The sequence below is a fragment of the Eleutherodactylus coqui genome, chromosome 11 (assembly GCF_035609145.1).
Source record: "Eleutherodactylus coqui strain aEleCoq1 chromosome 11, aEleCoq1.hap1, whole genome shotgun sequence".
NCBI lineage: Eukaryota > Metazoa > Chordata > Amphibia > Anura > Eleutherodactylidae > Eleutherodactylus > Eleutherodactylus coqui.
This window is the reverse complement of record NC_089847.1, coordinates 17062941-17088168: the sequence shown is the minus strand read 5'-3', so window position 1 is coordinate 17088168 and position 25228 is coordinate 17062941.

Below are 25228 nucleotides of genomic sequence, written 5' to 3'. Positions count from 1 at the left end.
TGAATTATAGCTTTGACAGGAGGATTTCCTGCTGTCAAAGTTGCATCGCACCACAAGAAAATCGCGTTTTCGGGAGATGCAACAGAGAGGAAGGCTCCATAGGGAAACATGGGCTACAAAACCTCACAAGTTTAAGGCATATCGCCGGACCTGCGAGGTTTATGTGTCGGGTTGTTGCATACTACAAAACATCGCATGTGTGAAGTAACCCATAGGACAGCATGGGCTTCACATACATGCAATTTGTAGCACTGTAGCAACGCTACAAAATCGCGCAATTTTGTTGCCTGTGTAAAGGAGGCCTTATACTTATCTCCCTGCCATTCCCCCTGTGTGTGCTGTCAAAGTTCCTGCTGAATGCATCCAGCGGACTACTTGTGTGCATGCAGTGTGGTCCTCGCATTCTATGCCCGGGAAGTAGTCAGTCAGGTGAATTCAGTGGTGACGTTCATATTCCACTTCGTGGGACCTACAAGGAAGGATAAGATTCACATCGCCTGTGGGCTCCTGTGATCCCATAAGTATAGCTCATGGGGCTTACAGGAACGGACAGACTCCCTGGAGTTGTATAACCTTTCCAACCCTGGAAAGTTCTGGATAGACTCACAGGCCTTCGGTATTGTTTCCTCCGCTGGAGTCAAGGTGCTTAGACTGCAACAGTTACCATTACCTATAAAAGGGCACGGACCAGGATATCGATTATATCTAGGTCGGGGTTGTATCTTTAAAGGCGTTGTTTGTCTTCATTTTTTATATATTTTTCATTCCCCTGTGCCCCAAACCACATAAAAGCAATATACTTATCATGGCACCTGACAGGTGACGTCACCGGGTCTTCTGTCTTAGTGACACCCCATAAACTTAACATAGAAGCCCTGGAGGGTTTATGGGATGTCGCTGATGACATCCCGTGTCGAGGTCTCCTATTGGCTGCAGCGGTCACATGAATAAACAACCCATGTGACCACTACGGCTTAAGTAAACAAAAAAATCGTCGCTCTGGATTGGTGGCGGGGAAGCAGCGCGGCCGCAGGGAGGTGAGCATTGTTAGTTTTTTAAAATATATATGTGATCCATCACCTCGCCGCCACCAATGCTTTTATTACTGGGAAACCCCTTTAACTTCAGATGTAGAATGGAATATATACCGCGCTTACAATCCACATGTTTCCTATTACGGGGCTTCATCATTCGATCTTTCACATTTCCGTTCTGTAGAAAGCATTCATTGGATGGCATTACAAACAATCACGCCTGCAGGCGATGGAATAAAATAAATATACATTTTTTGATACCGTCAGATTGATGCATCACATTGGGAATACAATACTACACATGTATATTTCAAGAGAGCGACACGTCCTACAACACATCCTATTTACGGTCCTGGTTGTCACTTTTATCTGTTTTCTCTTCAGCGACGGCTTTTTAACAGCAGTTTGTAGGGTCTAAAACCCTGTCTGATTTTATAATACGTTGCGCCTAATTTGTAGGTTTGATCAGGACAATCTATAACCTCATTTACTAGACTGCGCTATAGCAATAGAGGTTAAAGTTGGTGCAACTACAACATGACTATCTGTAAGGTGCGCCCACAATCCAACCCGCCTCCTAAGAAAACAGCAGCAACACAGAACACAACGACATATTGGGATATTTATACTAAAAAGGCCAGTTCGGAGAAGTCTAGGAAGATGATTATTATATCATTATTGACTATTGTGCTTGTGTTCTTCTAATACCACTATGGAAGCAATAAGAATACAAATGGCTCAGGACCCAATTGTCTCCTTAGTGGGTACTATGGCATACTATAGCACTATCTGGCAGAATGGAGCTAAAGGCTCATGGTCATGGGTGCAAAAGTTTATCTTGGGGCCCCCAACTTCTCTTAACCGAATAACACAGAGGTGTAACTTGAAGCTCCTGGGCCCCGATGTAAAACCTGTAACAGGGCCCCCAACTATAATGCTTTATTCATAGTACTGGACTCCCTATATGGAGAAGAGAGGCCTTATGAGCCCCCTAAGGCTCCTGGGCCCGGGTGCAACCGCATCCATCCTCTGCATCCCTCTATAGTTACGCCAGTGCTGGTGACACCGTAGACTTGTACCTACATAAATGTTGCTTAAAAGCATTGTGGTGTTTTAACTATGGTGGTTGGTAAGGTGCTAAAGCCATTCTTCCATGGGCATGCAGACCACTGGCGGCCCTTGCCTCACACACACTAGATAGTTGGTGAATTTTGTTAGCATTTATCAAATGTGTGAAACCAACTTTACTCATAAGAAGCTGAAGACTTCACTCGTCTCCAGGCACATTATAGCGCAGCAATAATACTACCTTGTAATTGTTAGTATTACGGTCTTCCATCAGAAAGCCAGTGGCTTTCAGAGCAGTCATTTTGCTTGAAGGTGGTGTAGTCCCATTTGCCCACTTGTAGAGCCCTTAAAGGAGATGTCCCGCGCCGAAACGGGTTTTTTTTTTTTAAACCCCCCCCCCCCGTTCGGCGCGAGACAACCCCGATGCAGGGGTTAAAAAAACCACCCGCACAGCGCTTACCTGAATCCCGGCGGTCCGGTGACTTCAATACTTACCGCTGAAGATGGCCGCCGGGATCTTCTACCTTCGTGGACCGCAGCTCTTCTGTGCGGTCCACTGCCGATTCCAGCCTCCTGATTGGCTGGAATCGGCACGTGACGGGGCGGAGCTACACGGAGCCGCTCTCTGGCACGAGCGGCTCCATAGAAGACTGCTGAAGACCCGGACTGCGCAAGCGCGGCTAATTTGGCCATCGGAGGCCAAAAATTAGTCGGCTCCATGGGAACGAGGACGCTAGCAACGGAGCAGGTAAGTAAAAAACTTTTTATAACTTCTGTATGGCTCATAATTAATGCACAATGTACATTACAAAGTGCATTATTATGGCCATACAGAAGTGTATAGACCCACTTGCTGCCTCGGGACATCTCCTTTAAGTGGCCAAAACTATAGAGAACCCCCACAAATGACACCATTTTGAAAACTAGACCCCTTAACACAATTATCTAGAAGTGTACTGCATATTTTTACCCCACAGTTTTTGAATGAATCTGAGCAAAGCAGAAGGAAAAAATTATAATTTTCATTTTTTTGGCAATTGTATCTTTTCAAAAACAGTTTTTTTTTGTACAGCACACACATGAATGAAGACTTTCACCCTAAAACGGTTCCCCCCCATTTGTTCTATGTTCAGACACGTACCCATTGTGGCCCTAATATTATGTCTGTATGCACAACGGGGCTCAAACTGAAAGGAGAATTAAACTTCAACTGTGTTTTAACCATTGGATAATGGCAATCACGTGACTGGGGACTGCTTACCACGGTCAGTGTTCCAGGTTCTTGGCTACCTGTAGTACCCAGGAGTAAGAAGACTTTAAATTTCCAGGGCCCTCCCCAGCTTCTGTGCTTGCGTCCGCCATTTTGCAGATGGGCCCATGCGCCGAAGTTGGAAAAAAATCAGCGGATAAAGATTTCATCGGGGGCATCACCATCAGGACTGGGAAACCAAAACGCCGCACGGCATCGCGAAGGATGGGTGTGAGTACTTTTAAGCTGCCCTGATGGATCCGATCCATCAGGGCAGCTGAATCTTTAACTTTTATTTACTTTTTATTGAGTTTTATATGATCGGCGATCATGTGACTGGGGGAGAGAGGTCCTACGGCCCAGGATAACAACTCCATGTTTTTACGTCCCTGGGGATTAAGGCCCAGCAAGCCAGGATGTAAAAACAGTATGGGGTGGTCACTGAGGTGTTAAGGCTGAAAACAGACCCATGCCCATCCAACTTAGCCTATTATCCTGCAATGTTGATCCAGAGGATGGCAAAACACATTTGTTTTTAATGAATATTCTATTATTTACTGTGGCCTTGGCTAATGCGTTTCACCTCCGCTGGAGAGAGTACCCTGCCACTATTATGGGACTTGTAGAAAGGGAGCACCCCCAACTTGAGTAAGTCCAATTCCTGTACTGACTGGTGGTTTGAACCCCTCCTGGCGAAACTAGTCAAGGGACATATTGACTGGAAGGTAAGCAATTGACTTTCCCAGGATTTGAATTGGCTTTTCCAGGACGCAGAACTAGCTTTTTTAGTGGATTATGTCGTATAGTTTCTGTTACAATGTGGCATCGTCGCTCACCTGCTGCGGGGTGTTCAGTCCGTCACTGGCGCCTTCTGCATGGCGTGTACTTCTCTGCTCGCTCCCAGGCTGCAGTCCGTGGGGCTCCTGCATACTCCCCGTCCTCTCTTACAGGGCCAGTTGCGCTCCCTAATCCTTCCCCAGCGGAACAACTGAATTCCTCTACTATGTTAGGCATTATCCCGTCATGGAGGATGTCTAAGCAACGGTCTTTTACCATTGTGACAAAGCCCCTGTTTGTGTGTTCCTGGTTCTGACCTCTGCTACTGACGATCCTGACTTCTGTCCTCTGTGACCTCGGCTCTGTTTCTGGCCTTGCTCGCTTCCTGCACTGACCTACTAGCCAAGGCTTTGCTTGTGTCCCCGGGCCGGACTCCACGCCGGTACCGCACCTTAGCGCAGCATCAGCAGCTTTACTACTCTGACTATTAGTGCTTGTAACAGCCTGGAGACACGCAGCAAAACCGGTATCCCGCTTGGAGGGGTTAAGCGTGAAAACTGGGGTCCAAAGTCAAACCAGTATGGGGCAAGGCGCCTCCACACCCGCCTATCTGACCGTTTATTATATAAGTAATACAATTAGCTTGCTGTTTGATACCCCCTTTCCTGAGGCTAAGGTCCCAAAATCCGAAGTAGCCTTGCTCTAAAGATACAACCTCCGTTGTCTCCAACACCCCGATTGTGTTAAAATTCAGCGCTCATCATCTCGTTCTTCATCGAGTCAAAAAACTAGAAAATCGAGAGTCTTCTCTTGTTACTTTGCTATGCTTTCCTAAGCGCCTAGAATATGCAATCCATACATAATGCTTTAGACCATCACATCATCTCTAGGCGCAAAAAAAAAAAAAAGACAATATCATGTGGAATTAAAAATCTGATTAATGTTAAATAGAGGAAGGCCGGCAAATCCCTTCCATCGCCTGGTTAATGTGTTTCAGGCTTTCCAGCAGCACAGGGGTTAATCAGAAAATTGAGTGGGTACGCTCCGGGGCAGCAGCGCTTCAGAACATAGCAGTGTTTCGTGAGAAGGAAAGTCATTTCCCGAAAACACTGCAGACACATGTCCTCGGGCGGTCTAAAACCTTTGGAGACCAAAATGGCTCGCAGGAGTTAGAAGTAATAAGGTGTTTTTTTTTTCCCTTTTCTTTCTCCTTGACTGAAATTCTGTAAGGTTCTGTGCATTTCTACTGAAACAATGGAAACGGCTTTTTTTTTCCTGTGTTCCTTTTTTTTTTAAATCTGGGTATTAAGATCTATTACGGATGTGATATTCTGTAGGACGGTTATGTTGCAGCGTGATGTCAAATCACAGCTGTTTGTTTAGAGATGAATTATTCATTTTCCCCCCCTATTCTCTTGATAGGCTAAAGATGACGTGGAACGCTGCGGAATGCATTGTATTTGGAGGGGGGGGGTTGACTAGTATTATTTTAGACTCTTTTTTTTTTTCTTCACATAAATACCGCGGTGACTTGTAATGAGAGGGGCTGTGACATTGTGTGTGAAGCTGGATGCTGGAGCAGGAAACCTGTCTACTGAAGAGAGACGGAATATCTGTGTTCTGGAAGGAAACTAATGGACTGCAAACCGATGGCTGGGTGTATGATCCAAAGAGGCTGTCACGTTAGACTTAGAGGGCAGTTCCAGGAGATACTAAAAATGCAGTTTTGCCTATTCACAATAATTGTCTATATCACTAGCGTAACTATAGGGGATGCAGGGGATGCGGTTGGACCCGGGCCCAGGAGCCTTAAGGAGCCCATAAGGCCTCTCTTCTACATATAGGCAGCCCAGTACTATGAATAAAGCAGGGGAGCCCGTTATAGGTTTGGCATTGAGGCCCAGGAGCTTCAAGTTACGCCTCTGGTCTATATTATTAAAAAAAACCGCATATCATTATTTAAGAGCTTTACCTTTTCTATGTGTCTCATTTCCATGAGTGATTGTTCTCAGTGAAAGAAATCAAGTAATCTTGTAGATGTGATACCTTTTAATGGCTAACAAAAATACATGAGGTTACAGCAAGCTTTCAGGTTTTCTATTGATCCTACATCATGCTAAAATGAAAATGGTTTGGATGGGGCACATATATAATATACAAATGAGAAATACATACTTAATCAGTCCACTGAGCTCAGGAATGGGACAGTTTTATGATGTGTCTTATCTCTGCATTTGTATATTATATACGTGCCCCAACCAAACCAGTTTCATTTTAGCCTGATGAAGGGTCGATAGAAGACCTGAAAGCTTACTGTAGCATCATGTATCTTTGTTAGCCATTAAAACATATCATATCTACAAGATTACTTGGTTTCTCTCACTGACAACAATTACACATGGAAATGAGACACATAGAAAAGAAAGCGATGGCTCTGATTGGTTCTTGAACGCTGCATTAATTGACTGAGCAGCGTAATGGCTGTGATTGGTTTACTGAGTTCTGCTTTGATTGGCTGAGCAGCGGTCAAAGAACCAATCACAGCTATTGCATTGTGTAGGCAGGATTTATTAGTTGGAAAATCAATGCCATGACTCACCCAATTCATAAATCCCGCCTCCACAACGCGATGGCTGTGATTGGTTCTTCGACCACTGCTCAGCCATTCAATGCAGCGCTCGATGAACCAATCACAGCCATCACATTGGTTCATCGAGCACTGCATTGATTGGCTGAGCAGAAAACTAATTAGCAAACTAATCAGAACCTTTGCTTTCTGGAGGTGGGATTTCTGAAGCCCGTAACCAGGAAGTGATCTTCTGTAGGCAGCTGAGGGCTACAAGAAGCGCATCAGAGCTTCGGAGAGAAGCGGGAGGGACCTGGACCGAGCCAGCTAGTTAAGTATAATAAGACATTCCCCCAAAAAAAAGACCTAGCGCCTCTTTTGGGGAAAAAAATTAATTTAAGACACGGTCTTATTTTCGGAGAAACACAGGATCATTCCGGCTGCTGCAGTCTGCTGTATACTGTGCTTTATAGAGCTCCCCTAGATGGTTAGTAGCTATAGAAGGTCACTGCTGCAGACTAATGACTCTGCCTAAAAAAATATCAGCAAGTCCCCCTTTTTGAGCTACAAGAAACATAGACCTCCCCCTCAACATGTTTCGACAACGTAAGGTCTGGAGGGTGGAGTGACTTTAGGAGGAGGGCGGAGAAAGATGTGTCTTTAAATGGTTGCATACTCATCATGGAGAAAACCGCTCATATAGGGGGAGTTCAATGAATATATGCAAGGCAAATACATAATGCAGTAACTAAATAACAATACAAATCAGATTTCATCCGTCCATAACTCAATATTTGTATAGTTCCTTCACTAGAAAAAAGGGGGAATGTATCAAGGTAGGAATGAAACTAATCATCTCATCCCGAAAGCAAATGATAAAACTAGTGCCATAAGAGGAAGGCAGATAAAAGGCAATTTATAAAAATGGAGACAAAAATGCATATTTTTCAGTGTAAAATGAACATAATAAAAATCAAATAAAAATATTAAAATGCATATTTCTTTAGTGCAATATGAGCATAATTCATCAATGTGGTCAATGTACATAATATTAAGCTGAAATAAATGGAATTAAGAAAATGATAAGTGGTGCGATATACAATGAGAGTTCTCATACTTTCCCTGTGTCACTTGTACTCCCCTCTACATGACCAATCGGTATGGTATGAACTATGCCACCATTTAAGTTCATACTCAATAGATAACCTCTTTTTTTTGTAGTGATGGAACATCACAAATGTTGAGATAATTTACCTATTTGGATACAATTTGAATTTGATCTATTTATTCATGTTTTTGCCCTGCATGTATTCACTGGACTCCCCCAATATGACCGATTTACTCCATGAATTATTTGATTTATGGTATGAAGTATGCGACCACTTAAAGACACTTCTCCACTAGACATTCTAAGCACTACGAGGCAAGTTCATTTATTCATCTAGTATACCAGATTGCTTCCTTCACATAATCATCACCATTTAGGCCTCATGCACATGGCAGGTCCGGATTCCGGCTGCGGAATCCCACACGGAATCCGGCCTTGACTGCAGCGGGTGATCCTGCGTACCTTCTTCGTCTCTTTTGCCGGCGTCCACTTGGACATGTCTTCTCTGTACTGTGGATGGTCCGTATGGCTCGCCGTCGGACATGTGCAGTACAGATTTATTTTTAACTCTTGCTTTACCCGCGGAATCCGCAATGTCAATTGCAGACAGGCTATAGGTCAGATGGCTTCCATTGACCTTAACGGGAACCGCAGTATAATGGAGCATGCTGCATTTTTTTATCCGCCAGTGGAAACTGCAATTGGTTTCTGCTCATGTACATGAAGAATCATTTTTCCTAAGCGTGCTATGGAGGGTTATTGCTGCGGAGCCCAGAGGCAGACGACCACACGGGATTCCGCAGAAAAAATCCGCCCGTGTGCATGAGGCCTTACTGACGCATTGACTAATTATCACTTTCTTCAAGCTCTTATCTGTCTTCAGTCCTTTATTTTATTCTATGGTAAATATACTATATTTATTTAAAACTGTGTACTTTGTTTTAATAATAATAATCAACTTTATTTGTATAGCGCCAACATATTCCACAGCGCTTACATAGACAGGGCGGATACAGAAAGACAAAAGTACAAAAATTACAGAACCACGGTTACATAGTAATCAGTTGATGGAAACAATAGGGGTGCGGGTCCTGCTCCAACGAGCTTACATACTACAAGTAAAGGGGTGATACAGAAGGTAAGGCCGCCTGCACACGGGCGGAAATCCCGCCACGGGATTTCCCGCGGGATTTCCGCCACTGAAAGTTTGCATAGGAGTGCATTACAATACGCACTCCTATGCAGACGGCCACGGTTTGGCCGCGCGAAATCTCGCGCGGCAAACAAACCGCAACATGTCCTATTTTTGTGCGGGGCACGCACTCACCCGGCCGCCGGCTCCGGTCTGCGCATGCGCCGGCTGCGCCGCAGCCGGCACATGAAAGAGCTGGGGCCGCCAGGCGCGGGAGAGTACGCGCTCGTCCCTGCAGGCTTTTGGGTCGGGTCCCGCGGCGAGAATTCTCGCTGCCGGATCCGACCCGCTCGTGTGCAGGTGGCCTAAAGGGGCTGGAGATGTGAACGGTATGGCGGAGATGAGCACAGTATGGCGAGGTGGAGAGCCAGGGATGCTATACACAGACAATGGTCAGACATTTAGCCGTGTGACGGCAGAATCGGTATGACTGCAGGAGCGGTTTATGACGGCTAGCAGGGATTGCAGTCAGTAAGTCTGGGAGCATGTTATCAGTCGGAGTACAGAGGGGTTTGTTTAGGGTATGCGGTATGCCTCCCTGAAGAGGTGCGTTTTTAGAGCACGCCTAAAGTTTTTCGAGTCCTGGATTGCCCAAGTATCCTTTGGTAGTGCGTTCCAGAGGACTGGTGCTGCTCTGGAGAAGTCTTGGAGGCAGGAATGAGAAGTTCGAATTAGAGGGATGCGCAGTCTAGTTTCGTTAGCAGAGCGGAGAGCCCGGGCAGGGTGATGGATTGAGATGAGGGAGGCAATATAGGGGGGCGCTGCGCTGTGGAGGGCTTTATGGATGAAGGTAGCGAGTTTAAATTGAATTTTGTATTTAACGGGCAGCCAGTGCAGTGACCGGCACAGGGCAGAGGCGTCCGAGTAGCGGCTGGACAGGAAGATGAGCCTGGCCGCTGCATTCAGTATGGATTGGAGAGGGTAGAGTCTGGTGTAGGGGAGGCCGATCAGCAGCGAGTTGCAATAATCGAGCTGGGAGTGGATGAGGACAACATTATTTGTTTTTCCTCTCCCCCTTCTTTTGTTTTCCCTCATTCTTTACTTGTACCTATGGGCACAGCACTTTATTCAGCCATCTTCTGAGGAAGGGGCTGCATGCCCGAACTGCATTATTACTGGCTATTTTATTAACTAGAAGAATCAGGTTAATTCCCTTTCCTTATAGAAAACTGACTCTCAAGCTGTTTTTCATTAGTACTTACTTTTCCAGCCTTTTGTTAACCTAGACACAACTTTTTTGAGTTGTGTTGCTGTCATCAATTTCTAAATAAGTTAATTTCTTAAAATGAAATGGAAAAATGTCTCATTTTCAACTTCTGATTTGTGTTCTATTGGGAATAAAATATGGCTATGAGATTTCCAAATCATTGCATTCTTTTTTTCTTAACACTTACTTACATTTTACACAGCGGCCTAAGGCCGACTGCCCACGAGCGTGACGGGCTCCGCCGCGGAGCCTCAGGCAAGAAGAGAAATGCCTCTAAGCAGAAAGTAGAATCAGACCCTTTTGTTCAGAAGTGCTGGGTTAAATAACCAAACAATACTGATTGAGTGGCTGAGTAAAGGCCCATTTAGACACAACGATTATCGCTCAAAATTTGCTCAAAAGCCGTCTTTTGAGCGATAATCGTTGTGTGTACCTGCGCTGACATCGAGCAGTTTTCGTTAAGCCATCGCTCATTGTCGTCTTTCAGCATGCTGAAAGACGACCATCAGCCTTATCAGGGATTCACAGCGGGATACAGCTGATACTATTGTTTCAGCTGTATCCTGCTCCCTGATAAGGGGCTGCGTATGAAGAACAGAGCGGTCCAGCACTGTTCTCCATACCTGGCACGGAGCGCTCGGGTGTATAACAGCCGGGCACTCTGTGCAGAAAACATCTGGATGCAGAAGACAAGCGGGTACACCCCGCTTGTATTCTGCATCCTCCGTTGGGAGCGCTCGGCTGTATGAACAGCTGGATACAGAAGCCAGGCTCAGAGTGGGAAAACAGCTGTATACAGAAGACAAGCGGGGACACCCCGCTTGTCTTCTGCATCCTCTGCTCCAAGCGCTCGGTTGTATAACAGCCGGCGCTTGGAGCGGGAAAACGGCTGGATGCAGAAGGCAAGCGGGGAAACCACGCTTGTCTTCTGCATCCTCCACTAGCAGTGCAAGATGATAGCTCATCTTGAGCGATCATTTTGCGCTGTAAATGACACAATGATGATCGCTCAAAAGTTCCTTGAGCGACATCTTTTGAGCGATTATCGTTGTGTCTAAATGGGGCATAAAGGCCCATTTACACGGAGCGATGATCGCTCAAAATTCGCTTAAACGACAGTTTGAGGCGTTATTTACAAGAGTGTATATTGGCTCCAAGAGAGTATATTGGATTCCAATGCATCAGATCACACTGGCATATTCCCGTGGCGTAAAAGCGCCCGCCCAGGCCAATATAGCGCCGGGAAGCAAAGATAGTCCTGGAACTATCTTTCTGCTCAGAATATGTCGGCCGCTGCATAGACTCCTATGGGAGCCAATGACAGTCCCCTCCGGCTGTTAGCAATGAGAGAGGGCGGGGATAAGCTCCACCCCTCCCATTGCTGGCTGCGGACAAGGGGCAGGTGCTTAGCTCCACCTCTGTCCCGCCTACTCCCATTGGAAACAGCTGGAGGGAAGGAGAGAGGAGGTGAGCTGGTGAGGGATGGGGAGCCAACGGAATTGCGGCCTCAGCGTATATGCGCCCGGGCCTGTGCCATCGGAACGGGTGCACCAACGTTAGATTAACTACTTAAATTAACTACTTAAGAGTTATGCAGGCATTGCGATAGCTCGGAGAACAATTCAGCTGTTTTGTACATGCAAACAGCTGCATTGCTCTCGGCGCTTTCAGCTGGTGTCCCACTGAGAACTGCGGGACGCCTATAGGATAGGTGATAATTGTTTGATCATTGGGAGTCCCACCTCTGGGATCTCTACCAATCACTAGAACGGGGGATTCTGAGTCCCCCGAATGAATGCAGCGGTGGTTACATGTGCACACTGCCACTCCATTCACCATTTATGTAACTAACAGAGATAGTTAACCACAATAATTATAAACAGTCATAAGCAATGAAGAAATAGAAAACACTTAAAACAAATCAATAAACAACAAGTAATCTAGAAGTGGTTGTGTTGGACTTCATGGCCCTTATTGTGCCTTTGCCTCATTATTTCAGAGCCTTGGCTCAATGTAAGATCTGTCCTTTATATTCTAGGTGACATTCATGGTGGTCCATAATCTGGGACCCCAACTGATTCCCACATTAACTACAGAGTACCTGGTATACTGTAGAGCACCTGAATCCCTTGGATCATGCTTGGAACTGTTTTTCACTTTAAAGTTTAGGTTGATCTAGAAGAAGGTGGGATTTACTGGGTGAGGAGTGCATATAGATGCATCCTCCTCTCACCATGCAGGCAGCTGACTGCCAAATGGAGGAGCCAATAACACCTGTGAGGGCACCGATAAGACAACCACTCACACTGCCTCCTGATAATGAGGGGGGTGGATGCTTGGCATATACTCCCACACATAGTGGATACAGGGTGCCAGACCATTCTGATATATGTAGTTCACCATGCACACCAGCAACCTATTAATGACGCCATGATAATTTGGCGGGTTGCCCTGCATATCCATCAGTGAACCACATTGGTACTGCCACCCTGGGCTCCCCCTGGTGTCTTAATGCCACACTGCATGTGAATGATAGATAATAAATGCAAGGCATTGGTTGGATGTTGGCCAAGATACATGAGCCCACTAACCACTTCACGGTTCCTTGCGTTGTAGTGGGTCCCTACACTAATATAAATGCGTCACAGAAGGGGAAATCAAGAATTCAAAACAATTACAGAAAATGGCCAATGCGCCCATGTGACTGATCCTATGAGTGCTCAAAAAAGTCATATTTTGTATAATGGCCATTCTGAGTACTACAAGCTTGTGCCATTCACTTCAATTTTTTAATATGCAGAATGGCCACTATAAAAAAAAGTCATTCTGAGAACTCCTGCTCGAATGTAACCATTGAAGTGGCTGCAGCACTTGCACAAGCGCCTTTCAATCAGCTGATTAGCAGGGACCCTGGCGGTATGCTACCACCGATCAGATACTGATGGCTATCTCAAGGATAGGCTATCCATTTTTAAAGCCTGGATAACGCCTTTGATCTCCTGTCAGGTCTACTTTCAAGTGCTCACACAAAAACTATAAGCTGGCAAGAATAGCATATATACCCCATGTCTGGTCTTCCATTTCTCTCTTCCCTTAGTCGGTTATTCAGCTTAGTCATGTTCCATGCTAATAACAAAGTTTAACGGAATAGAAAAATTAAAAATAAGAATAATTAGTGCTTCAGCTTTTTTTTTTTTCTTTCAATCACAATTAAAATGATTATAGCATGTAAGAAGCAAATCGGATGCTTAAGCGATAAGATAACCTGCTTCTACAGACGGTGGTAATAAGATGCTGTCTTGCTGTGCTACATTAAAAGAGCTCTCAATAGTGTGAATTTACATAGCACTTCATCAACATTACACCACTGCCAATGGTGTGTAAAATTTATGCAAAGTAAGATTAGCTAGATCAATGTGATTCTTTCTTTTTTTCTTTATTCCCCTGCATTCTGAAAGAGTCATACATTGGTTTCTGCTAGCAGACCTTTCCTAGGCCTTCCAAAAAATGAGAAAATGTTATTGGGAGAAGCCAATTTTTATTAACATTTTCTCCATTAAATAAAAAAAAAATACAAATCGACGTGTTATTTACTTAGATAATTCTATTCATCAATTTCTTAAAGGGGTTGGGTGAGATTAGAAAAAAAGGATTTGCTTTTTTCCACAAAACAGTGCCCCTCTTGGGTATACCTGGTATTGCAGCTCAATCTCATTCACTTGAAAAGTAGACATAGTGTAAAAGGGCATTGTTTCTGGGGTAAAAAAGCAAACCTTTTTGCCAGACATAGTGGACATGGCAACACCTAAGGAACCCCAGTCTTCACCTTTGACAGGCAAGCACCTTAAACTAAGTTATGGTGCTTATGGCTTAGGAACTTTGGGGTCTCATACTCCCCCTGTTCCTGTGTAGTTCCCTGGCAAAGTCAATGCATTCACAGGCAGCTTGACTATTTTCAGAAGGCTGTACGTGCCACTCCCATTCATCTCTGTGACAATGCACTGGTTTTGCTATGAACAACGCAGGAAAAAGGGACCTGGTGAGTATAAGACTCAGCCACCCAGACTCCATGTCATCTAAACTATAAGCATCATAACTTAGATTATGGTGCTTATAGTTGATGACTGGTTCCCTTTAACCCCACCAATCAGGATGTGGGCTTCACTGCGGGGACCCCAGGCTGTTACTCAGGAAGTGGTTCCACTAGGGTGATAAAGGCCTTGGTGTGATACCTGAGGGTATGAACAGGAGCGTAGTCAAACAGTCCGGATGTGGGCAGGTGACAAACTTTAGTACAAGGAACAAGCTAAGAAGTCGGGTCATAGAGAACAAGTTCAGCACAATGAATCAGGCCAGAAGTTAGAACAGGCAGCGGACAGAAGCGGGGTCTGGAGTAGAGAGAGGAACATATTCAAGCCAGATGTAGGTTACCGAAGAATCAGAACAAATTTGTGAGAGCACCTTGAGCAAACCAAATAGACCACAAGGCATTTTCTGTAAGAGGGATGACGTCTGATACAGGCAGGCGTAAACTGTGATTGGTGGGGGAACATTTTGTTGGAGCGCACTGTCTCTTTAAGGGATCCTGCACACTGGCGAGAGCGATATCGGGATGTGATTGACGCGCCAATATCGCTCTCGCATTCTTCTGAAGCCCTGAATGCGAGGCGTTTCCACGGGGAAACAGCCTCCCATCCCAGCAGGGCTGAAGGATATAGGTAAAGGATATATACTTTAGCTACAGTAGCATACCAGCTGCCACCTTCATCCTCAAGACTCAAAAAACAACTGTTTGGGAAATGGCGCATCTTTGACATTGCTCCATCCTTCTATAGAAAACCTACATGGCAATCCCTTAAAGGTGAGAGTTGTGTCAGACATATTGGTTGTCACATAATAGAAACAGCTGAACTAAATGTCACCGAAGAGGACTTTTATTTTTCTTTGGAAGTTGAATCTTCTTTTGGTTTGATAGCTTCCAGCGGTTTTGGTTTTAATTGCGCACACGTTCAGGACCTGCCATAGATATACATACACGAGGTCTTCCTTCTTGCATGCATGAGGTCTATTTTCTTACATAAAGTAAGCTCTCATCACCTCAGTACTGGGGCACGGAGAAACCGCCCATCTGTTTTTAATAAACTTCTGCTTCGCGCCGAGAACTGTGAGTTTTGGTTTGTGATCAAATTCTACACAAGCAAATGAACTTTATCCTAGATTTAAAGGCACAGAAATGTTATCTAAAAGTCTAAAAATCTCCATTCATGTTTGAAGACATAGTCCAGCCATACAGGAACAACTGGCAAAAGGAATATTAGTAACATGAGGTTTTATACGACTACTGTGATTGATTGTTGAGATCCTATAGTCTGAACCAGTGTTCCTCAACCTGTGGATTTCCAAGAGTTGCAAAACTATAACTCCCATTATGGGCATCCACTGGTTGGGGAATATTGGCCTAAACTATGCATCTACACTATTGTACAAAAAGTAATTGGACACCTGAGTAAGAATCAGAAGTAGTATGTATTTCCATATGTTAATAATTAGTGGGGCTCCTTTTGCCCTGATGACATTGTATACTCTCCATGGCATACTTTTTACTAACGTCTCATATACTTCAGCTGATATTTCCCTCCATTCATCCTGTAAACATCTGCTGAGTTCTCTCAAAGGAGGAGGACACTGTTCATATTTCCTGATCCAACATTCCAGTTCATCCCAAGCATGTTCAGTAGGGATCAGGTTGGGACTTTGTGCAGCCAGTCCAATTGTGCAGCATCCATATCCTCAAACCAATATAAACCAGCGTTGTAGATGGACTGATTCATTTTCTTCGAGATAACTCAACAGATGTTTGCAGAATGAATGGAGGGAAATTTCAACTGAAATATATCGGACATTAAATATGAAAGTATGCCACAGAGAGCATCCAATGTCCTTAGGACCAAAGGAGCCAAGGGGCAAAAGAGCATTAACACTGATAAATGTAAGGTCATGCCCATGGGCCGGGAAAATGTATGTTACCATTATACACTAAATGGAAAACCACTGGACAAAACTGACATGGAAAAGGACTTGGGGGTTTTAGTTAATTGTGAACTTAAATGGAGCAGTCAGTGACAGGCAGCTGCTGCCAAGGCAAATAGGATCATGGGTGCATCACAAAAGGTCTAGGGGCGCATGACAAGAACATTGTTCTTTACAAATCACTGGCCAGACCACACATTGAGTGGAGGGGAGCAAGGAGGAGAGTGAGAGAGATCTCTCACTCCCCCCCGCTATGTCCCACCGCCTGCCGCTCCCCCGCGCTGCTCCCCAGAGCACACTCGGACGAGAAGGCAGTTACTCGAGAGGAGCGATGCTCGCTCGAGTAACTCACCTTACCGAACATGCTCGCTCATCTCTAGTCTGGACACCTTTCTTGAGTGTTACAATATTACATGTTATATCGCTGATTATTTCAGAAGGCTCGGTGATCCAGGGATTATTCTGATTGCCAGATTTGGAGTCGGGGGATAATTTTTTTCCTTAAAATGAGGAACATTGGCTTCTATCTCATGGCTTTTTTTGCCTTCTTCTGGATCAACAAGATAATACTGTATGTTGAATTGCATGGGCATATGTCTATTTTGTCAGCCCTTAAATTTTAAAATCAATATCACTAACGTTTATATATTTTCGCCATGTCTATACTGTGAAGGGCATATCTCTATGTTCATCCTTAAATATTATGTTACTATGTACGTAAAAGCGAGACTCCAGCGGCGCAAAAGAGCATGAAAATTGTATGGCTGAGCTGTGAAGAACATTGCCTGGTCAGATGAATCCAGATTTCTGTTCCACTGTGTTAAAGGGAATTTGGCACAACCAGTATGAATAGATGAAGCCTTCTTCTTGGAAAGTTTTATTTATGCCTTTTAACCACAGTTCAAAAATAACCAATCACAACACATTATATTAGCATTCATCTTATGGAGATTCGTCTTCCACAGAATCAAATCCCCCATAATGCATACATTGTAGGATTGCTGGCTTGCGTTGTTAGAGTTCTGCATGAAGTCCATTATAAGCTACTGGAAAATGAAAATAAAGCCAAATACTACACAGTAAACAGTCTCCTCTATACACCTCTGGAGCTGCGATGAACCCGTCCTGTCAGCTGGTCAGAAGGTGTCAGAATCACCATATAATCTGCTGTAACAAGAAGCTTCCTGTCCGCATGGGCCAATATTCCTGCTGATTTCATCGTCTAGTGGAATCTATGCCGCAATGAATTGCTGCGGTTCTGAAGATCAAAGGAGTCCAACGTGCTACTAAATAGGGGTTTCTAATAAAGTGGCCATTTAGTGTAGGTGGATGAAATAATGAAGTCAAGGGGGAAAAAAATCTTTATTATACTATACATTAGAGGGTATGAGGATCATGTCAAATGTTAGCTCCCATGAAATCCATTAAAGGTCTGCCACTTGGATATATTAGATATGCTTTAAAGTGTATCTGAGTTTTCAACAAGTTTTCTTAAATACACCAGGTTCTCCTTATCCTCTCATTTCCTGCTGTTTCCACCCTTTTTTTATCTTTGAAGTTCTGATTTTCAGGTGGTTTTCCCCATTTTTCTGCTGTCCTGAACCAAGCCTAGCATTCTGCCAGTAGTTCACTGTCTTAACTTCCTTGCCCTGATGTCCCATGTTGCATTAGTCCAATCAGCATGGGGTCATTACCTCTGCTCTCCCAGGACAATTCAGGCATTGTGGCCAAATGGTGAATGAACCCAATATAATGTGTATACACACACAGACACCCCCCCAGGAAAGTCAAAGACCATAGAGATAATTTTCACACTGTCTGCAGATCTGTAAGCCTGAAGCCCCTGTAAAGATTGCTCCTCCTCCCCATTGCCAAGGAAGCATACCTTTGTCCTTGTTACTAAACTCTGTACCTAAGGACAGACAGTGGATGGCAGAGAAGCTGGAAGGGAGACCCCTAGTGGCAGCCCCTTCAAATGTGATTTCTAGTGAAAAAGCAGCAACATTTTTTATACAACTCTATTACAGAAATGATGAGACGATCACAAACTAGTAGATGAGCCGAAGTCGTCTGAAAAGTTAGTGTTCCTTTAAGATGGGAATTTGTGCCGCAGTTTAAAGTATCACACCTTTTAGATAAACGTTCTGATACTGTATACAATATGTGGGCCGATACATTGTCACCAATTCATATAGCAAGGTTTTTTTTTAATAAAACCACAACGGAATGTCATAAAAATCGATTGAAAAAATCAATACAGATTTATATATTATGAAGTTTGTGAAATTGATTTCCCTCATTTCTCCACCCCTATTGATTTCATTGAAGCAGATTCAGAGGTTCTGTACATGATGTTATAATAAATGGTTAGCTACTGAACACTGATGAAGATAGTTCTATCTTCTCGTCTGCACACATCACAGAAACTTGCAAAGAGACCACAACAAAAAAAAATATCTGAAATGCTTTGACACAGATAGATCCAAAAAAAAGACAAAAATGAAGAAAATTCAGCTTCGGAGCAGCCTGCGGGTAGCAGGTTTCAGTACATATATTGCTTGTGTTCTGTCATATCATAATACTCCGGAATCCCCAGAGCCAACAAGAGCCGTCTTACTGTTCTGTTATTATTGCCCATGGTGCAAATAGACCCCAGGCTTTATTCTATTTCTATTGATCACGCTACATTTTAAATTGCATAGCCCCCGTTATTTTCTTGGGTTAATCTATAGATGTGTGTGTATATATATATTTCTTGAGGCTGGTGCTCCAAAGAAAATCTATGGAGGATAGTGCGTACAAAGGTTTTAGGCAATTCTATTTTGGCGCCGTAAAGGTTAAATATGCAGTTATATATTTTCTACAGCAAAACCGATCTGTCCAATTCTGTTTTATGTTTTTCTCTTCACATCCATTACATTTTAGGCTTCTCTGGTAGCAATCAGTGATATCATTAAGGAGTAGTTGGTGTAAGTTTCAGAACTTCTTAATCCCTCGTGGAGTCACTTTGCATTTGGATCACACGTTCTTGGATTCATCACGGTCACCTCTCTTAAATGAGCAGTCGTCACAGCCGCACCCCCGTTACTGTTTAATATCCTGACCTCTAATGACGGATTAAAGTTGGTCTAAAAAAAGTAGAACTAGTACGGAGAATTGGTGTCCAATGGCTCGATGATCGTAATGAAAGTAGAATTGGGACAGGGGTGCTGCCATCTGTCTGCAATAGCCGGCACCATTCAGCACCAACCCCTTCTCATTAGTATATGACCCGCCACCTCCTGACTCATCCTTTAATAACAGTTCTTGCTGTCCGTACACCAGCTTGACTGTGGAAGAGGCTATTAGTCTCGAAACACATTACTTTGCTGGTGCTTTATAAAATAAAAGTTGCTAACCATTACCCATTGGTCATGATGTGTTCATGGGAGTGTAGCGCCATGTACCAGGACTTCTTATGCTTGTATAAAAAGTAGACCTCAGCAATTGGGAAGGGAGCCTCGACTCTAATGATCACTCTACTCAGTGCCTGGAGGGGAGTTGTGGGATCTCGGTCCCGGGGCCTCTTACTCCTTTAGTGGGGAATCTGCAGCTCCCGTCTACCTTGTGTACGTGCAGCCTGTGGGAACAGAGTCCAGGGTGGGGGAGGTGATGGGTCGGGGGGATGCGGCCATTGACGGACCTGGATGGGGGTAGGGGTATGCCCCCGGGTTCTTGGATGCAATACCTCCAGATTTCTAGCTATTTGGGGAACATAACACTAGGACAGGGTTGGAATCTGACACTCATCCCATTCGAGATGTTGTGTTATGGCTCCGAGGCACCTAAGCACACTGTCTTGCTGCTCTATAGCCTGTTGCAAGAGGAGCGCCTGGATAGTCACCTTCTCAGATGGATGGTATATGACCCCGTAGAGGCTACATAGTTTCTTCCTATCCACCTAGGATGTTTGCTGGCGGTGCCAGACTGGGGTGGGCTCAATGCTCCATATATGGTGGGATTGCTCCATGGTGGCTCCCTTGTGGAAGGATGTAATGTGTCTATTTGGGAAAGTGAGTAGAGAGTCACTGGGACGGACACCGGAACTGGCGATGTTGTCCATCTCACTTGGCACCTTGCGTCGCTCAAAACGGGCTTGTTGAAGTTTTTTAAAGTAGACCTCAGTTTCTTTAGCTATAACTACTGGATTAAAGGGGTATTCTAGAGACCGAAAGTTTTTTTACGTTTTCACCCATCCACTGGATGGATGAGAAACGATACATCAATGGGGGTCCGACCACTGGTTCCCCCACAATTACAGAGAACAAAAGAATCAAGCATGTTGAAACTTAATTGCCTGATCCTTCTCTTCCCTGACATCCGCCCATCGGGGAAGAATCAGGAGATTACTCTAGTCATTGCAATGAGAATTCAGGAGATTGCCGAGCGCTTTTCTTTCTGCTTTACACTCGGCAATCTCTGGCACTCTCATTGTGCAACCTCTACTCTGTTACCTTGGAGACCAACCACACCCCTGTTCTTAGGTGCGGTTGGAGTTCCAGCGGATGGGTGAAAATTTGAAAAAACTTTTGGTCCTTGGAATACCCCTTTAGGGTACTACTTTGATTTCACAAAGGAGGGATAGTTGTTCAGTGAATGGAGGTGGATGGAGCATGCCACAGATCTCTTTTGGCCGCCCACCTCCATTCACAATGAACAGGCAGTTGTTCATAGAATGACTGCCTGTTTACACTGAGCGAAAGATCACTCATTAGCTCTTCCTTTCACTGAGCTGAAACAAAGCAATTAATGAACGATGTCTTCCTCAATACCCTGTTGTGTCCCGCTTTTAAATGGGATGACTATTGGGCAAAATCAGTTATTTGAGCAATTTTATAGCTGATAATCAGCCTGTGTTAATGTAGCCTTAACAGTGGCCGACCCCACTTATTTTGCAGGGAGGCTCCTAATTCTCCTCTGAGGGCAGATGTCAGGGAACACAATCCTTGTGTTCTTGTGGAGATAAGTCACCACCAGAAGTGTCTGGCAGCGATCTACTTCCATCTCCCCATTCAGAGCATATTCACACTTGATTGAGCCAAGCCTGGGAGAGACCATGCTGATGCAGAATAACTACCTTGTGTCTTGTTGCTGTGCTTAGTCTTGCCATGGTGTATAACCTGTGACATGACACTGTCTTCCACAACCTCACCTTTGTAGTATAGAGTTTTAAGCCTTCCACACAGCCGTTTCTGTTCCAGTTAATGACTGTGTTTCAACCTACATATAAAAATGCTGCTCATTATCACTTGTTTGGTATAATTGGTTAATCATACATCTGACTAATCCTACAAAATCCCTGACTTTATGCAAATGTACCTAGAAGAACTGATGCTGTTTTGAAGACAACGGCTGGTTACACCAAATATTGATTTAATTTCCTTTTGTTAATTCACTTTGTATTTTGTTAATTGACAAACATAAACTATTAACACTTCTATTTTTAAGAGCATTCTTACTTTGCAGCATTTTTTCCTCACCTGCCTAAAACTTTTGCACAGTTCTTAGTATTCTAAAGATGCCAACCGTATGGTGGAGATTCACTGTTAGCAAGAAGATAAATACAGAGAGGCAGTTGTTGCAATATCCTTATTAATAAACATTGTTACAATTCCCAGCCTAAGGGTGTAGTTACATGGGGACAAATGGTGCCGCTCACCGCTGCTCCATTCCGCATGATGTGAGTGCACCTGATAAGGTTATGTTCACATCTCTGCTGGAGGCTCCATTTGAAGCCTCCTGCACAGATTTGGCCTGAAATCTTGGATGAAATAGTTCAGCATGCTGTGCTATTTCATGCGGGAAACTTTCTGCTGAGATGCCAGAAGTTGGATGGACCCCATTATAGTCAATAAGGTCCACCCGGCACTGTCCGGGTGCAGATAATGCCCAATCCTGCACTTCTGGTTATTTTCTTTTTTGGCTCTGAGAACATAACACAGGTGTGAGCCAAACCTCATAGGCATAAAAGAGTTGTCAAAGGAAGCATCTTTCAGCTGAAAGGTAACTTGGCCGATGCCACCATTAGTATGTTCCATCATCTCAGCTAAATGTGCATGCTAATTCTATGTGGATGGGGAGATAAGTGGCTGTCAGTGTCTGCTGCTGCCTCTTTTCTCAGAGGAGAATACCATTGGACAGGAAAAATCCAACTTATGCTTTTCCCAACATAGGACCTCAGGGGAGGGTCTGTGGGATCCGCTCCATGTGACTAATACTTAATAGCAGCTTTAATCTAGCTTGATTTTAGTTACTTTTGACTCGTGACTCCTGAGAACAGATGATCAAGTCATGAAATGCCAGTGATATTGGGTGGAGAGAATTTTTAAAGGGGGTACTAAAGTTTTGGGTGGAGAGAACTTTTAGAGGGGGTACTAAAGTTTCGGGTGGAGAGAACTTTTAGAGGGGGTATTAAAGTTTTGGGTGGAGAGAACTTTTAGAGGGGGTACTAAAGTTTTGGGTGGAGAGAACTTTTAGAGGGGTTACTAAAGTTTTGGGTGGAGAGAACTTTTAGGGGGGGTACTAAAGTTTTGGGTGGAGAGAACTTTTAGAGGGGGTACTAAAGTTTTGGGTGGAGAGAACTTTTATAGGGGGTACTAAAGTTTTGGGTGGAGAGAACTTTTAGAGGGGTTACTAAAGTTTTGGGTGGAGAGAACTTTTGGAGGGGGTACTAAAGTTTTGGGTGGAGAGAACTTTTAGGGGGGTACTAAAGTTTTGGGTGGAGAGAACTTTTAGAGGGGGTACTAAAGTTTTGGGTGGAGGGAACTTTTATAGGGGGTACTAAAGTTTTTGGTGGAGAGAACTTTCAGAGGGGGTACTAAAGTTTTGGGTGGAGAGAACTTTTAGGGGGGGGTACTAAAGTTTTGGGTGGAGAGAACTTGTGTACTGTAGGCAGCTAAGCAAATAATAAAGGACATTTATGCGTTCCTTTGCAAGCAGATAAAATGCCTTTATTACCTAAACTGGCGTGCGGTGCTTAAGGGGTTACAGAAGTATAATCCAGCCTACAGCTCCCCAGTTTCTGACTTCTGGCTTCATGGCATGGCTTTCATTTGTTATTGCAGTGCAATACCCCGTCTGTCTGCTGGCAGAGGTAGGATTATATGTCCAGTGTAATCATACATCTAATACACCAGGTCATGGGCTGTTTAATTCCCTGTACCTGGTGATGATAAAAAGATTCATAAGGATGCAGAGAGATGACCTTAACTGCCATTATGTTAAGTAGTCAGACAATGGAAGCAGTCTCCAGATGGCATTCAGTATAAAAGGTTAAGGATCATCTGACTGCCCTACGGCCCAACAGATTCTGTACAAATGCCATTAACGTACTGTCGGCTGGTTATAAAGGAATGGTACCGCAATCAGGAAAGAAGAGGAGAAGGAAAAAATTCTGTCCCCTAGAGCATGAATACTAGGCACCAAATCCGAGGCTGTCAGACATGGAGAACACGTGTACACGGCGTCCTGTAATCATCATCTGTGTATGGAAAAGACGTTACATAAATGCACTTCAAGGGGGATATTCACTGGAAGATGTTTTCCTTACAGGTACGGACCTGAAGAATACAAGTGAGGAGAATCGTGATAGGGAGGTTCACAAAGACACGGAAAGTGTAGAATCATCTGTGTGGATATTAATCTGAACCTGCCTTTATAGTTTAGGGAATTGCAGGTTTAGCAATGTCTTAAGATTCAGTTCTTTATCAGAATGGATAAATCCGGGGAAATCAAATTTCCTCACAATTTCCTTTTGGGGACAAGTGTTTAAATTTTAGCACACATCTTTTTTCGACAAAAAGTTGCAACTTTTTTTTCTACATTTTCAAAACCAGTGGGGTACAGGGTCTCATGGCACGGCGGGTTTACTATATGTCAGCAAATGGATGTGGATCGGCTTTGCCGTACATTGATTTGGCTTTGGACTAAATCTTCCGGCAGCATCTGGGGTATCCCAGTATTAACCTTTTCACCCCACTAATTGGGATCTAGTCTTCACTGCGGGTTCCACAGACCGTTATTAGTCTTAATTATGGGCAGCTGCTGCAACACTACACCAGGGCATGGTACCTGAGGGCTTTTTCACCCGAGTGTTTATCGGCCGCCGTTTTCACTGTTGGCCGATATATGCTACGATCTGAGGAGTAAAAGCTCATGAAATATTTGTGCGCCCATTCAGAAGGCATGGGCCCCGGAGCTTATACACCGAGGCCGCCATGCAGTTGCCCCTTGCCTCCCCATCACCGACTCACCTCCTCTCTCCTCCCCTCTGGCTGTTTGCAATGGGAGGGGGCTGGACAGGGCAAAGCTAAGCTTCCGCCCCTTGTTCACAGCCAGCAATGGAAGGAGGTGGGACAAGGTGGTGTTTACCTCCGCCCAACCACCTCCCATTGCAATCAGCCAAAGGGGAGGAGAGGAGGGGGAGGGAGTTTAGCAGTCACGCTGCTAAACTCCCGCCCACCTCCCTTCTCCGGCTGCTGTAATTGGCTCCCTTAGGCGCTCATGCAGCGGGTGACGTATTCTGGCCTGAAAGATAGTTCCAGGACTGTTTTTTCGGCCCGATGTAAAAGCGCCCAGCGCTTTTTTAACCCGTCTGGGAGCTTTTATGTCACGGGAATACGGCCATGTGATCTGATGCATTGGAATCCAATGCATCAGATCACAGTGTATATCGGCCAAATGTGAAAACGGCAGCCGATTATACGCTCGTATGAAAGAGTCCTAAGGGTGTGAACAGACACAAAAACAGGAGACTTAGCCAGGGTTAGGACGGGCAACATAAAGCTTTCAGTACAGGAATCGGACAACAGTTCAGGGCTGGCAGCTGAAAGAGAAAGCCGTGCAATAAGCGGAGCCAATGTTATTTTTTAATTATTTTTTCAAAAATGTTTTGAATAATAGGAAAAAGCAAGGTAGGTTGTGCCATGCAGTATGAACTTAGAGAGTCCATACAGTAGG